This window comes from Canis aureus, chromosome 22 (genome assembly GCF_053574225.1).
Source record: "Canis aureus isolate CA01 chromosome 22, VMU_Caureus_v.1.0, whole genome shotgun sequence".
NCBI lineage: Eukaryota > Metazoa > Chordata > Mammalia > Carnivora > Canidae > Canis > Canis aureus.
This window is the reverse complement of record NC_135632.1, coordinates 32,989,173-33,006,757: the sequence shown is the minus strand read 5'-3', so window position 1 is coordinate 33,006,757 and position 17,585 is coordinate 32,989,173. Positions and strand designations below refer to the sequence as shown.

The window sequence follows — 17,585 nt, the reverse complement described above, 5'->3', positions numbered from 1 at the left end:
ATGTATAACCACCTTAACTGCATGATGGAAACCTTAAAAAATTTCTTTTGGGAAAGACAACATCATCCAAGCAGTTATAATTTTTCATACACAATGTCTGTCAATTAATAAAAAATGTCCATGTGAGCTAAGAGACAGGCCCAAGAGAATAAAAAACAGACAACAGAAATAGACCAACAGATGATCCAGATATCAGAGTTATCAGAAATTGGCTTTAAAATAAGAAATAGGAGCACCTGGGTGTCTCAGTCAGTCAGTTAAGCATCTGCCTTTGGCTCAGCTCATGATCCTAGGGTCCTGGGATCAAGCCTTGCATCCGGCTCCCTGCTCAGGGGGGGAGCCCACTTTTCCCTCTCCCTCTAGCTAGAGCTCCCCCTGTTTGTTCTCTCTCTCTCTCTCTCTCTCTCTCTGTCAGGTGAATAAATAAAATCTTTAAAATAATGATAATAATAAAAATTTAAAAATAAGAAACAAAAAATTAAGACAGAAGACATCTATACCATCCCATTCACCCTTCAATCCTGTGCACCAGAGAAATACTTCCAGCAATCTCTTCTGTTATATACTTCAATGTTCACAAATGATATGCCTGTGTTGATATCATTGAATTTATCCATTTTAGCCCTTATCTATTGACTTCCTATTATGATTGAACAGATTTTTAGCACTCTTTCCATTTTCCTGCCTTGCAAATCTCTTACATAACTCATTCTTTTCCATCCACTGATACAATATATTAACAATAAATATACAATTAATTCAACATTCACTGTTTACTTTGAGGGTTATGTGAACATTGATTTCTACCAAGCCAATGATTGTAAGACAGTTCCTTCCATGTACAACTAATAGAGATGGGTTCATTGTTTTATTTTTCACTTTATATTTTCTATATACCTATCATTAATTCTCCCTCAAACTCCCAAATAAATTTATAAAACCCCTTTCAATACTATTTTCCACAAGGTCAAATGAATATGGTTAACTATCAGTTTCAGGGGCACCTGGGTGGCTCCGTGGTTGAGCGTCTGCCTTTGGCTCAGGTCGTGATCCTGGGGCCCTGGGATCAAGTCCCCACATCGGGCTCCCCACGGGGAGCCTGCATTTTCCTCGACCTATGTCCCTGCCTCTCTCTGTGCGTCTCTCATGAATAAATAAAATCTTTATTTAAAAAAAAAAAAAACTATTCCATTTTATCTTCTCTAAAAACTTCCCTCCTAAAGTTTCCCATCTTCTCCTGCTCCAAAATGTACTGGTTGCTCTTTAAGCCTCATGTACAGCTATCATCTTGGCACTTCATTATTTGTAAAACTAGGAGTTCCTTTCTTTACCTGCTATATTGAAACTCACATTTCCTGGATCCCATTTCTTAGTTTCCTCCCTTGTTTTGATATACCTTGCATTAGAAAGAAAATGCTCGATACTCTGCATGTCTGAAAATGACCTTATTATCCTTCTCACAGTTGACTGAGAAATTTTGCTCTGTGTAGAATTCTAGCTAGAAAGTTATTTCTCTCAGAATTTTGAAGGCCCTCTTCCACTCTGTTCTAGTATCCATATTGTTGGTTGAAATATCTGAAATCTTATTCACAATTCTTTATGACCTGCTTATTTTCATCTCTAAAAAAATTCCAGAATCTTCTCTCTATCCATAATATTCTGAAACTTTAGAGTGATATTCCTCAGTATAGATTGTTCTTAAATTCATTGGAAGAAATATGCCCTTCATTTCTAAGAAATTATCTTAAATTATCTCTTTGATAAACTCCTTCCTATTGAAACTCTTATCAAATTCTTATTAGCTATTTTTGGACCTCCTGAAATCATCTTTAATTTTTCTTATCTGAAGGACAAATAACTTGCTTCTTCTAATTTCAACAAAATGGAGTTTGTCTATACTTATTCTCCTTGTTGCTTTGATGTGATTTTGTAAGAGAAGATAGAACTAAAATATTTAACTTCTCTTTAAACTGAGCATTACTATAGTACCTTTTTTATTCAGTGTTATTGAGAAATAATTGATGTATATCACTTTATAAGTTTAAGGCATATAAAATGATGGTTTGATTTATATATATTGTGAAAAGTTTACCACAATAGGCTTAGCTAATATGCATCATCGTATAATGAAAACGAAAGAATGAAAACGAAATGAAAACGAAAGAAAGAAGAAAAAATTTCTCCCTGTGATGAGAACTCCTAGGATCTACTCTCTTAACTTTCCTACAAATCATATGGCAGCGTTAGCTACAGTCACCATGTTGTACATTATATCCCTAGTACCTACTTACCTTATTATTAGAAGTTTGTACCTAATGTTGCTGTTTTGTTATTTTAAAAAGCCACAAAAACAAAAGAAAATATTTCATTTAAACTTCCAATCTATAGTTCAATGATAGGGAAAATACCACCATACATCACCAGCTGAGGAAACTGTCACAAGGACCCGGTTAAACATTGTCCAATCCTTCAAAAATACTCCCATTTTTTAGGCTTTACTTAAGAGAAAATCTAGGGATGCCTGGGTGGCTCGGGTTGGGCTCATCTGCCTTCGACTCAGGGCATGATCCTGGAGTCCTGGGATCGAGTCCCACATTGGGCTCCCTGCATGGAGCCTGCTTCTCCCTCTGCCTATGTCTCTGCCTCTCTCTTTCTGTGTCTCTCATGAATAAATAAATAAAATCTTTAAAAAAAAGAGAGAGAAAATCTAGGAGACATTTTTAAGAGACATATTAGTTCCTCAGCTGAATTAAGATTAAACACTGTTTTCAGTCTAGTGCAATACTGAAATTACAGTTATTTATTCAAAAATCATAAAGCACACTTCAGAAAGCCTAGAGGTGGAGAATTGCTGGAAATCTACTTGACTTGGTTCCGACCAAGGGCAAACAAGATTGGGGCAGATTTTTAAATAGGTACATAGCAACATTACTAAGCACAGCCACTTCATGCTGGGACTTTGTACTCAGAAAAGCTGTCTAAAAGCCAAAGAAAAAAATTTACTTTGAAAATGTTTCAAAAGCATAAATGTTTTCTTAACTACTAAATATAAGTGTTGGAACCTCTTATTCCTTTTACCCCTATTATCTAACCACCAATTTATTTGGGGAACTGGAAAAGGGCATTGGAAAAAGAACTCTTCAAATACTTGCAATGTGTTTATATGTCCAAGTAATTAGATTTTTAAACTTTCTACTCTAGTTAAGCAGCAGAATATATCACTATACTTCATTTATCCAGGATCCTTGAAAAATGAAGAATTCCACCTAAGTTAAAAGTCCATGGAACATTGCTTTGGTTGCCCCCCAACCCCAAGTTTTAATCCTTTTAGGTGAAAGTGTATGGAGCAGAGGGCTCTAACAAACACCAGTGACATCATTTGGTGTCAACTGGAATTCACAGGCAGCAGGGCAAGAAATATACCATTTACTCTTCACTCAATAGCCCATGGTGCAGCCTGGGCCAAGCACAGTGAATACGCCTTGAGGCTGTGCTATGGGCCCCAGACCTGCACTACTTTACCTTTTACAGAGGTAAAAACAGTCTTATAACAGGGACAAACCGAGTCTGGATGTCACTTGGGGGAATGCTAGAATAACCATCTGTCCAGCACCTGGAAGCCTCAAGGAAAAGTGTGTTTATGTCCAGTGCCATCTGCTGAGAGGAGAAGGAGCCCCTGATTCCAGAAACCTTAATGCCAGGGAATCTACCAAGTGTCTCTGGGGTTATTGAGGAAAAAAATCTTACTTCTCTCCACAGTCTTGCCAAAATGACATAATTGTGTCTCCTCCTTATAGAGAATATATATTATGCCTCTTAAGTTTTTGTACCTCTTTTTGAAATATTTCTGTCTCTTTCCTTGCTGTCCTCTACCACTTCTCAGGGCCTGGGATGCTAGAGCACCACATCCTCTAAACTCTAATCTGCCAGGGACTTAGGAACAGAATAATCAAGGGTGTTGAGATTGTGTATAAAATAAGGTTAAATGGCTGCTTAGTGGGACCCTAAGAAGCATCCCTGCAATAAAGAAAATGCAACATTGAATTCAGCATTTCCCTCCAGACCAATGGTTCTTAAAGTGTAATCTAGTGAGCCCTGAGGGTCCCCAAGGCCCTTTCACAGGGGTCCTCAAAGTGACAACTATTTTCATGAAAATATTAAGGCATCACTTGCCCTTTTCACTTTCATTCTCTTGTGAACGTAGAGTGGAGTTTTCTAGACTACATAATATGTGATATCACAACAGACTGAATGCAGAAACATATGAGTGAGAACCTGGCTGTCTTCCATTAAAATATTGAAGATATCAGAAAATATGTAAAACAATGTCATTCTCGTCATTTAATGTTTTTGTTTGGAAAAAAAAACAGTTATTTTGCCTTAAATAATCTATTTATGTTACCATGTAAGAAGTTTATTTATTGGTATTTTAAATGGATTAATAAAGAAATAAACTCTAATTTTAAGTACAGTACATATTGACAGATACAACCCACTTAAACAAGAACACTTTGAAATTCTTAATAACTTTTAAGAGTACAAAGTGTTCCTGAGACCCAAAAGCTTAAGAATCACTTCTCTAGGCAGCCTTTTTGAGAAATGCAACCCATTCTATGCCTCTATGCCTTTCTTCAACATATTAAGAAGTGAAGCACAAAATCTTGACCTGATGATGGACAAGAGCTTTCTTAACAAATTTTTAATTAATGTATATCTTACAAGATAACAGAGAAAAAGCAAGTGATTGAGTATTATACAATCAAATAAAAATTGCAAAACTCCTAAAAGCATGTAAATTACTTTCAAAACTGTACAGACAGTGAAACCTGAGAATCTTCCAAAGCCATAAAATGCAGAGTCACCTTGAAAGTGATTCTCAAGCTATCAAAGTTCTACTTATGTGGCCTTTCAAGGTGGCCACATTCATAGTACAGGCTATTGATTTTTAAAAATATTTTATCTATTGATTTTTTAAAACTAGTTTTATTGTTCTCATAATGGAAAGACTTAAGAATGTACTTTTCTATAATGGTTCTGTTTTTCTATAGTCAACCATGATCATTTGCTTGCTTAAGCTCCATGCTCATCCTTCCATTCCCATCATTGAAGCCCACTGAGAAATTAATACTTGTTCCCATCTCAGCAAATACAACTTTCATTTCAGTAACTGGATTTTAAACATGGAATTATTGAACTGAACAATTGACCTTCCTTCCCTAAGAAATATTCCAACTATGAAGTTGCTTTTCACAAATAAAGGATTTGAATTTCACAAAAGAATAAAAAGTAGGAAAGTTTAGAACCAATCTTGAATACAAATTATTACAACCATTTTTTTTCTAATATTCAGGTTGCAAATACATTTTAATGCTACTCTTTATATGAATTTAAAGTAATGTTAGAATAATGAAGAAAAAGAGTGGGTTTAAAGATTTTATTTCTTTATTTGACAGAGAAAGAGCACAAACAGGAGGAGTAGAAGACGAAGGGAGAGAGAGAAGCAGGCTCCTTGCTGAGCAAGGGGCCCAATGTGGGATTTGATCCCAGGACCCTAGGATCATGACCTGAGCCAAAGGCAGATACTTAATAGACTGAGCCACCCAGGTGCACTGAAAAAAAGTTTTTTATGTAACATTCTTACCAGACAAAAACAGAGGCACAAAATATAAAATACATTAGGGAATTACATTTCTTCTTTAGAGATGTGATTTAATCAGTAATCTTAGCTGTTCTGAACAAAGAACTCCAAGAGGAAGTCCCTTATCCCTTTGAGAAACCAAAAACTTAATCCCAAACTCCATGCACTAAAACCACTGTACTTTATTTATGAGAAAACTCTTTAAGTTCATTTGAAATTGATTTAGTCTTAATTTAGAGCAGGAGTCAGCAAACTAGAACCTGTGGATGAATCTAGCCTGCCACCTGTTTTTGTAAATAAAGTTTTATTTACAGTTATGCTCATTTGTTCACATATTGTCTATGGCTGCTGTTGCACTATACCAGCAGAGTTGAGTAGCTGCAACAGAAACTATATGGCCCACAGCGCTTAGACCTTTAATTAAATTTGCCAATCCCTGACTTAGAACAAATTCTAAGAAGATGACAAATGATTTTTAAACCTGCAGTAGACTGGAAGCAGAAAAAATGGTGGGTAGAAGATATCCTAAAGCTGGGCATGCTGACCTCAATAGGGCAGTGGCCACTATTGGGCTAATACCTAGGAAGAAGACCAAAGAACTCTAAAAGGAGTTTGTAAAATTAAACCATCAAGAAGGCTTAGGAAGTCTTCTTGCCTTAATGGTAGACAACTCTGAAAGGCCAACCCTGCTTAAGAACTCCCATAGGACTGACTTAAGCCTGGCTGCAACCAAGTTCAGGTCAGCTTCTCCTTCTGCCCAATCCAGTCTTCCTTACTTCCTTTCAGGAGTATTATCCAAAAGCAATCATGTATATGTAGCTACCCATCTTTGTGCCCAATCTAAGGAATCCAATCTAATACTTTACATGGAGAAGTATGGCGATCAGTGTTGGCCGCAGTCTTTAAGTAAAATTGCAATCAACTCAATAAACATTTATTGATTATCTAGATTCCTAGCACTACACTAGGCACTGTTGAAGATTACAAGATTACAAGATGAGTAAGATACACCCTCTGCCTTCAATGATCATGACAATTTATATAATGTCTATAGTTGCTATTGTGCCACCCAAGATGATTAAAACTACCCAAGGAGAGAATAAACTACCCAAAATATTATAACATGATGTTCATTGTCACCACCACAGTAGATGGCTTAGGAGAGGGACCTAGAAATGGAGATTAGGTCAGTCATCAAGCATCCACTTGCGGGAAATGAACATGGTGTCATGGAAGTTATGCTTAACAAGGAGTTTCAAAGATGTACTAGGACTTTAAGGTGGGTAAAAGAGAACAGCAAACATGAGAAACAATCTAAGAAAGGTACTAAATGCAGAAATGGAAAGTACAGGTTTTGTTGGAGATTCAGCTGTAGCCCAATTTGTCTGAAGCTTGAAATATGGAGGAAGACTTTGTTTGAAACATAGGTTGAAACCACACCATAGAAATTAATGAACATTAATCCAAAAAGTTTGTTTAAAACAACAGGCAAGGGAGGGTGCCTGGGTGGCTCAGTCAGTTAAGCATCTGCCTTCAGCTCAGGTCATGATCCCAGAACTTTGGGATCGAGTCCCGTATCTGGCTCCCTGCTTGGTGGGGAGTCTGCTTCTCCCTCTACCCCTCTCTTCCAGCTTGTGTGCTCACTCTCACGTGCTCCCTCTCCCTCTCTCTCTCCCTCTCTCTCTCAAATAAATAAATAAAATCTTTTTAAAAAATAAAACAACAGGCAATAGGAATAATTTTGAGCAGTAGGGAGACAGTTTAGTTTGTCAACCAAAGTAGAATTCTGATAGTTAAAGATGGTATTATTAATGCAAGAACAACAGATATAAACTGAGATTATTACATGTAAGCTAGAAAGGTCACCTGAGCAGAAGGACCATATAATTAGAGCTGTTCCTTAAAATAATGAACATAGTACTATACCAATTACCTGTTGCTATAGAACCATCCCAAAATATAGTGGCTTAAAACAACAATAATTTATTAGTTCAAATTCAGTGAGCTAGCAATTTGGGCTGCACTCAGTTGGACAATTCTTCTGCTGTTCTGTCTTAGGTTCAAGCCTTGACTGCAATTAGCTGCATTTGCTGATTAGCCCAGATTGGTCTAGCTCTCGTGGTTGGTGCTGGCATGTCCACTTAGTTATATATCTACAATATTCTTCTAGCTAAGCTTTTTCCCATGGTAGCAGGAAGTATCCCAGCAGCAAAGGATAAGATCACACTTTCCAAATCTCTGCTTGTGGCACATTTGCCATTGTCTCATGGCCAAAATAAGTCACATAGCCCTGAGACTACTCACAGCCTAGAGACAGGGATGGTAATTTTGCTTGCAATTTTGCAAACATTCTACCACAGATAGTACTGTCTGAGAGGAACTAAAAGAGTAAGACTAAATATAGAGACAACAACTCAAAGACAATTATAATAAGGATCACATTTTCTAACATTTATTGAGCCTTTTTTATGTTCAAGGAATTCTACATTTTTATCACATACAATTCTCATACATCCTATGAAGTAGTTATTACTATCCCCATTTTTCAGATGGCTTAGAGAAGTTCAGTAACTTTAGCAGAGATTATCCAGCTAACAATGTTAGCAGTAGAATCCGAACCAAATTAATCTGGGTCGAGAGCACAAACACCCATCCGGTCACACTACTCCCTCTCCACTAGCAAAGTACAAGAGACAATGAAAGCCTGGGGTGGAGTGTTGGCTGTGAAAGGGGACAGGGGGTTGAGAGGTAAATCAGTAGAATATATTCACTAGTAGGACATGGGAATTAAGAAAGAAGGGTGACTCACAGATGACTCAGACTTCAAACCAGCATGGCAGGGAGAAGCATGTGAAACCAGATGTTAAATTACAAGTTTTGACTGAGGCCCTGAGCTATGAGAGCTATCATATGCCAAACCGAGATGTGTGAGATAGACTGGCTATATACAATTTTTTTTTTTTTTTTTGCAGGGGGCTTGAACTCATGACCCTGAGATCAAGACCTGAGCTGAGATCAAAAATTGGACATTTAACCAACTGAGCCCCTGGCTACATACAGATTTTCAAAGAAAGTACTTGAGAATCAGTTGCAAGCTTGGGGATCCTCATTCAAATCAAGAATATAAAAGACCTGAGAGCCTGGAAATTTGAGAATTTGTGAAGATTTACTTGGAATAAACTCAACTATGAATAACACAGACATACATCTAAGGGAAGGAATACGAGGTGCTTTCCCTTCATCCTAAGCCCAGTGAGAAGGGCTTCAAGGGCATCACTCAGTTTGACATGTGTTCCTGGCAAGTAAAAGACACAAGGCACAGGGTTTGGACTCTGCCTGAGAAAACTAGAGCATCCTGTGGCTATAAAGTAGAGTTGTAGCTGGATAGTAACTGAACTTCCTCAGGCAAAAAAAATAATATATGAACCCTGGGGACCACAGCAGGAACAAGAGCCTAAGGTCATTATAAAAGTGAACTTGACCCCAGAGGATGGCTTCCAGGCCAAAGGAGCCCAGCAATACTGGGCGAGAAAATGTACACTAAGGCAGAAGAACAATGTAACTGTTCTCATATCTCTTGTCCAGTCTCCTTCAATTCTCATGGATTGAGGAATAGCAGCTGGTGAGACTAGGAGGAGATAACTGAGAAAAGAAGCTGATGATCACCCCTCCCTACCCTGAAAAATAGCTGGCCCTCACTGGGGAAGAAATGCTTGAATGAAAACTGATATGTCCATAACTGGATACCCTAATTTCTGTATCAAGCTGGTTTTGTAACTTAGGGCTTTCTACTATCTAAGAATGCAAAGACTTATCAACCTCCCTTACCTCCTCACAGAAGATAGACCAACCCTTCAAAAGGGGTTGAAAGGAATATTAAGTGACGAAAATAAGCCTTAGTTTATATTCTACAAGTGCTGCCCATTCAACACTTCAGTTAACAAACTGGGCAGTAAGGAGTAGATGGTTTGGTGGGTAAAAAAGCAAAATGATGGTGAACATGAGTTGGCATCTCAGGAAAAAGCCTGAGGCCAATAACAAAATTTATGGGTCATCTGCTTAGAAGTAGTAGTTGATGCTGAGTAGTCGTAGTCACTAGAGGGAGATGGTTGAGAGAAGAAGGTCAAGACAAAGTTTTGAATGATGACTATAAAAATTAGAAAAAGTTTGTAAAAGCTACTGGGGATAGTGCAACATGACATCAAGAAGATGTCTATGGTAGACTGCTGGACCAGCAAGCTCCCCTGAGTACAGAAAGTAACCATCCATGATGCAACCAATCTGTATGTCTTGTATCTCTTTCCAGCAAAGCCAGCAAATGGAAGAAGCCAGGCCTGGGCATTGCGACATCAGCGAAATGCTGACTTGGTACAGTGGTGGGAATATAATGGGCTAATAAAGCAGGAAAGATCCAAAGATGAAGAAGTGACGATAAGGATACAAAGAAAAGCCAACAAAAGTGAGGAAAATGAAAAGTAAGCCACAGTTAAGAGAAAAATGTCAACTTTTAGATCCTAGGGGTGAATCCATTTCAAATGATGATGAGATTGGCCTAGAGAGCATAGGGATAAAGGACATTGAGTTGAGGCTTCATGGTGAAAAGGGTTCACCAAAAAAAATGCCCAAATCACCAAAGATTATGGCAGGAGGTTGGACAAGGAGAAAGATCACTGTTGGTTTATAAACTGACCCCTGCATTCGGAAAGCAAGGAGAGGCAGAAGAGACAAGCCACTCCAGATTGGTACTGGCAGGTTTAACAAGCAAGGAAACTTACATACAAGGCCTGTCTTGGGCAATGGCAAGACAAGTAGATCTCCACACCCACCTGCCAGAATCTTAAAAGTTTATACGGAAGACTTAAGTGGGTTCAGTCATGTATATCAACCAGATGGTCTCAATAACGCATTACTGTCTAAAGGCTACACTCTTGAAACAGCTCCCATTGTGGGAACAGTGGGCAGAATGTACATTCCAAGAACAGGGGAGGGAGCAAGGAACCTCTGCTGGTCTAGATCCAGCTCACAAGTCAACTGGTGGTCACATTCTCTTGAGGACCTCCCCAAACAACATGAACTTTGATCTAAAGTCAACCAATTTGGCCTGATGCTTCATTCATTCTGCTTAAGAAGGCAGAAAATCAGGAAGCATATTTTTTTAAGATTTTGTTTTTTTTTTTAAGTGTATACATTTAGGGCGCCTGGATGGCTCAGTTGGTTAAGCATCTGCCTGCAGCTCAGGTCATGATCCTAGGGTCCTGGGATCGAGTCCTACATCAGGCTTCCTACTTGGCAAGGAGTCTGCTTCTCCTTCTATCCCTACCCCCATGCTTAAGATCTCTGTTTCTCTCTCTCTCTCTCTCTCTCATGCTCTCTCTCTCAAATGAATAAAGTCTTTAAAAAACTCATGAGCTTTTTTAAAAGTGTACACATTTAAATTGGAGGCATTAAAAGGATTAAGCTTCTATCACCTATAAAACTTTTTTTCTCTATTCCCTGGACAATATTGGATGATATAAGCATTATTGGAATTTTAATCCATATTTTAAGATCATCTGAACTGATAGATAATCTCAAAGTGTAGACAAATCAAAGCTCTAAGCATCTTTGATCATAGCAAATTAAAACCACTAAAAGCACAATCTGATCCTTTATTGGTTTCACATTTCAGATGATCTTCAGTGATTTGTAATTGTTAATCTCGGAGACTAAAATTAATTATTTTTTGAGCTCCTACTATATGCCAGGAATTATGTATATAAACATGAATAAATCTTAAGAAGAAAGAGTTTAGCTGCTCAAGTCCCACAGGGATTTAAGTCTAGGCTGAGGTTGCCAGGCTTAGCAAGTAAAAATACAGGATGCCCAGTTAAATTTGAACTCAGATAAACAAAGGGAAAAAATTTAGTATAGGTATGTCCCAAATATTGCATGGAACATTTATACTAAAAAAGTATTCATTGTTTGTCTGAAATTCAAATTTAACTGGGCATCCTGTATTTTATCTGGCAACTCTAATCCCAGTTTTTTGTTTTGTTTTTCTTTTTCTTTTTTTTTTTTTTTCTTTTTTTTTGGTTTGCAAGAAAAGGTCTTTAGCCAGAGGACATCTTTAAAGCAAGGAGTAAAAGAAATAATTACAAATTGCTCTCCTTATTCTATAACTGTTTTTAGTTGTTTCCATTAGAGGACAGAACCTGCTCATCCTAACACTTAATTAGGTAGCTTTCTTGTTATATGCTTATATAGGATACTCTACTTTTTTAAAGATTTTATTTATTTATTCTTGAGTGACACACAGAGAGAGGCAGAGACATAGGCAGAGGGAGAAGCAGGCTCCCTGTGGGGAGCCTGATGTGAGACTCAATCCCAAGACCCCAGGATCACAACCTGAGCCAAAGGCAGACACTCAACCACTGAGCCACCCAGATGCCTCCCATACTATACTTTTTTAATGAACTTTATTTTTTAGATCAGTTCTAGGTTCAGAGCAAAATTGAACACAAAGTACGGAGACCTCTCATATACCTTCTAGCCTCACATATATCATCTCCACTACTGTAAACATTCCCCACCAAAGCTGTACCTTTGCTACAATTGATGAACCTATATTGACACAATCATTATTACCCAGAGTCCACACTATACGTTATGGTTCGTTCTTGGAGTTGTAACTTGTCTTGATTTGGACAAATGTATAATGACATATATCTTCTTACAAAATATTATCAGTGCCCTAAAAATCCTCCATCTATTTATCCCTCCACTGATCTTTTTGCTGTCTCCACAGTCTTGTCTTTTCCAGGATGTCATATAGGTGGAATCATAGGTATGATTCAATCATAGGCTTTTCAGATTGACTCCTTTCACTTATAATATACATTTAAGTTTCTTCCATGTCTTTTCGTGGCTTGGTAACTCATTACTTTTCAGCACTGAGTAATATTCCATTGTCTGAATGTGTCCCAATTTACCTATTTACTTACTGAAAGACATCTTGGTTGCTTCCAAGTTTTGGCTATTATGAATAAAGCTGCCATATACATCTTTAAGTAGGTTTGTGTGTGGACAGAAGTTTCCAGCTTTTTTGTATAAAGACCAATATGTAATTGTTGAATCATATGGTAAAAGTATATTTACTTTTATAAGAAATCAACAAACCGGGGATCCCTGGGTGGCGCAGCGGTTTGGCGCCTGCCTTTGGCCCGGGGCGCAATCCTGGAGATCCGGGATCGAATCCCACATCGGGCTCCCGGTGCATGGAGCCTGCTTCTCCCTCTGCCTGTATCTCTCTCTCTCTCTCAATCTCTCTCTCTCTCTCTCTCTGTGACCATCATAAATAAATAAAAATTAAAAAGATAAATAAAAAAAAATAAATCAACTTTAAAAAAAAAAAAAAATCAACAAACCATCTTCCAAAGCGGCTGTACCATTTTGCATTCCCACCAGCAATGAATAAGAATTCCTGTTGCACTAAATTCTCACCAGCATTTGGTATTGTCAGTGTGCTGGATTTTGACCATTCAAATAGGTGTGTAGTGGTATCTCATTGTTGTTTAACACTATACTTTGTCATATGAGTACTGTTAGATTAGCTTAGGGTAAAAATTGATCTGTCATAATAACAATAGAAGGAAAAGACTGGCAAGGCTATCCTTAATGGATATCTTCCATCCTAAGTCCAAGGTATTTACTCAGTCCAAGGTACCATTCATCTGCTAGTGGGCCAAGAAGAGGAGGGGGAAAAAGGTATAGGGTAACTAATTTTCAATTTTAAAATGAGACATGGAAGTAACATCCATCACTTTTATTAGCATGAACTGACTCCCAGTTCATGCTTGGCCACTCCCTTGGCAAGGGAGTCTGGGAATTATAGTTTATAGACTCATGCCTGCTTCTACTCCAGGAGACTCCATTACTAAAAAGAAGAGTGTGGGGAGGAAGCAATTAGAAATGTCTGCCAAAATCTATCACTATGGTAATTGGGTAATTATTTGTGTAATTATTAATTTAATGGCTGTGCCTCGCGCAAATAGGCAGCAAACTTCATGAGGGCAAAGATTCCAGCCAGTTTATCACTCTTATCTCTGAAGTCTAGGACACGATCTACAAATATCTCATAAATATTTGTGGAAAGAAGAAAAAAGAATTACTCCTCCAACATCTCTGTCCTCCAGCCTCCATGCTTCTTCCCACAATCAAATGCTCTGTGGGGCCCTCCCTGCTTGTGTCCACTCACTGTCCTCCCCTGAGGATATAGCTCTGCTCTCCTTTCCTCTCTGCTTAGGCCTGCCTGTCTCTGGGTCCTGCAGGACAGCAACTGCTCTCAGCCATGTAGCCCCGAAAATATCCTCCGTGGTTCCATCTGTCCACTTGGCACTATTCATCTGTCTACATGGGCACTTGGCATAGCTCACACTAGACAGGCCAATGAGCAGTTTACACCTTTTTGTAGGGCCTTCCTCCTAAAATTATCACATCTGTTTTACATTTACTCACACTGACTCAGAAGAGTCACCATAATCCCCCCCGCCCCCAGTGCCACATAGGATTCTAATTTTGTCTTGGGCTATCTGAGTAATAAGGTCCGGATCCTATCTCCAGATAAGGGGCTAAATCTCCCACCAAAGAACACTGCCCTATCGTGTCCTCAAATGAATGCTCCTTGTTTTAAAGAGACTGACAGGATATCCAAATTGGCACTTCACGTGCTAACATTCCATGTTAGATGGAATTATACAATTGCCTAGAACATCTGCAATGGTTGAGATTTGAAACAAAGTTTGACCCTTTAAAAAAAAAAAAAAGTTTGACCCTTTAAAACACTGCAACTTACCAAAGACAGTAGATATTTGGAGACAGAGAGTTTAGGTTTACATCCCATCTCAAACACTTTGTATGATCTAGAGCAAATTACTTTACTTCCCTGAATCTAGATTTTCTTATCTGTAAAACAAGAATAATAATAATAGTACCTACCTCATAGGGGTTTTATAAGGATTACGATGTATATTTTAATATCTGTATTAAGTGTGATGGGTTGTTTATTTGTTTGTTAATGGCCACAAATTCCTTCCCACTAGTCCTATTGAGAGTTGAAGTAACGTGTCCTCTCCCACTGAGTCTGGGTGGACTTATGACTGTTTCAACCAACAGAGTAGAGTGGACAAGATCTCCATGGCTACATCTGGAAAAGCCTGGTTCTCTTGGAGTGCTTGCTATGGTAGACGTTCACTCCTACATAAGAAGTCTGACTAGCCTGAGCTCTCCATGATGGAGAGGCACATGCAGATGCTCCACCTAAGAGCCCCAGCTGAGCTCCCCCTGGACAGCTACCAAACCCCCAGCCACATGAGTGATCCAGCTGGGACAACTAGCCCAGTAAAACCTCCAGATAGTGAACATGTGAATGCAACCTACCCAAGAGCCACTAGCTGAGCCCTTTCCAGATTCTAGACCCACAAAACCAGGAGCAAAATAAAACAGTTCATGCCATGACATATTGGGGTAGTTTGTTACACAGCAATAGTAACCAGAACAATGAACAATAGTCCATGGTAGCAGATATTAATATTAATGCTGCTTCTCAAGCACATAAGCCCTAGAACAGGGCCTCCTGCTTCCAAAGTGTGAATACCAAGAGGTGTCACAGCTCAGAATCCTGAATACAGCAAGAGTTCCCTCCCTTCAGAGCCTAGTTTCTTTCCATCCTCTGCTAGGTTTCTAACTTCTAGATCAAGAAAGTCTGGATAAACTTCAGATAAACACTTTAAAATTATTTCCTGGAAACTCACCAAACTGAACATGTGAATCCTCCCCGGTCTGCACAATTGAAAACAAGTTATATAATTTCTGTTTCTCAGGGCGGAAAGAGCTGTGCAAGACAGAGAACACTGGGACTGTTGCCTGTCGTCTGGAATCACATTTTAAATAAATAGACAAAGTGAACTGCACAGAAATGATGAATAATGAAATGGTAGAAATAGAAATCAGAGAGCAATGGGGACTACAGAAGCTATTTCTGTCTCTCACTGAGAATTCCTAATGGCTTAGGTTAGGTGTTTATTTCTAAGGGAGTGGGTTATTTTTAATGTCTTTGAACATCACGCCTCCATGACATCCATTATTTCCAAATGCCTGCAATGTACTTCTCAGATCTAAACATCACTGAAGGATTGAGGAACAGCTTGAGGTTTACACTGAATGTGTATGTTTTTCCTTCAGCTATTTAAAATGTTCCATCAGTTATCTCAATTATTTATGGAATTCATTCTCTGATGAGGAAGTGATTTTCTGAAGAGACTGGAATTATTTTAAGTTTGGTTTTTTCCTCCTTTCTGCCTTCTCCACTAGTCAACACTCTCTTGTCCATCCGTTTAGGACGATATCATCTGGAATGACATTAGAATCTTCCTGAAGATAGAAAACAAATGGAGATCAGATTTGAACCATACTGTGTTCATGGCTGCATCTTCTCCTACTCTATATTTTCAGGATATCCTGTGGCATGTTTAAGAAACACTTGCAGATGTGCAAGTATTTTTAAAACATTCAGTATTCTGGAATCATTATGGCAATCAACTATTCTTTTATAATTCATGTAAATGTCTAGAAAATTAAAATTATATTGTTGGTGCCATGGTGTCCTGGTCCCCAAACTTGACTGATTATCAGAACAACCAAGGGGTTTTGTAAAAATGCAGATTCCTATATTTTGCCTCAGAAAAATGGAATCAGAGTCTCTATAAGAAGGACTTAAGATGTTGGCAAATTAAATTCAAATTAAAAAAAATTTAAGAGGGACTTAAGAATTCATGTGTACATTTGATGGCTCAGCCCAACTACACTCACACCACACCACAAAGCATCAAGAGAAAGGAACTGTAAGCAAGCAGGCAACATGTGAGCAATAGCTTCACTCAGAAACTTCCCAGGCCTGGAGAAGACTAACAGCACTCCCTTCCAGTTACTCAATTAACAAACAAACATCTTTTAAGGGTCTTGTACGAATAAATGATGAGATGGAAGGGAACTGAAGAATGTGACTCATTCTCTACCATCAAAAAACTCAGAAATATTCATTCATTCATTCATTCATTCATTCATTCATCAAATATTTATTGAGCACCTGCCAATGTGGTAAGTACTATTCCAGACACTGATGATACAGTGCCAAACAGACATAGTCCTGTCATTGTGGGTATAGTATTGAACACAACCTACATTCCTTTTTTAGGAAGCTAAATGGGTAACGTATGAACGTGGCTCTGACAATTGCATTAGGCAGTTCATTAGGTAGAAGAGGTATAGCACTTACCTATACCCAAAAGTCTTCCTACTTGCCTTGCCCTAGTCCCAATCATGAGGTTCAGAGGTATCCTAGATGGGTTCACTGTATGTGTAAAGACAAGAAAATGCCAAAGATTATTTAGAAAATGATGAATAATCTAGTGTGGCTTAAGTATAGAATAGACAGGTAGGGAAAGTGGCTGGCAATTTTGCTGTGGATGAGGTGAGACTCCGCACATGCTATCTACAAACAATTTAGAAGTTCCTTGAATGCCAAACGTTTCTACTTTGTCTGTATAAAAGTCATATTCTCCACTTTATTTTTTAGAAAGATCACTCTTGTGGTGGGATAAAAATAAGAAGGGGGGAAATGTTTGGAGACCAAGAAACAAAGTTGCTATTATAGTAGTGCCAGAAAAAGGTAATAAATATTTGAATTGAAGCAATGGCCTAAATGGAAAGGAAGTTTTGGTACTCAGGGCTATAGGGATGTAGACAAGAGAGGAAAATTCTAGGGCCACCCAAGCTGAAGAGTCTAACTATGCCCTTCAGAGGAAGGGTAAATGAAACATAAACAAAGAGAATAAAATAAACTTACCTATTCTATCCTTAGCACTGCCTGAAAGGAAAGAGTTTTTTTTAATTCACTACCACAGAATAGTTC

At 38.3% G+C, this 17,585-nt stretch overlaps 1 long non-coding RNA gene across 1 annotated transcript in view; it reads right to left on the bottom strand.

Moving 5' to 3' along the window:
- The window catches only part of LOC144293990 (uncharacterized), a 72,759-nt gene extending 57,189 nt beyond the window's left edge, over nucleotides 1-15,570 (bottom strand). The window contains exon 1 of the long non-coding RNA XR_013361376.1: nucleotides 15,427-15,570. This is a non-coding gene — a long non-coding RNA (uncharacterized LOC144293990). The remainder of the gene's footprint in view (nucleotides 1-15,426) is intronic.
- Between the last annotated feature and the right edge of the window lie 2,015 nt (nucleotides 15,571-17,585).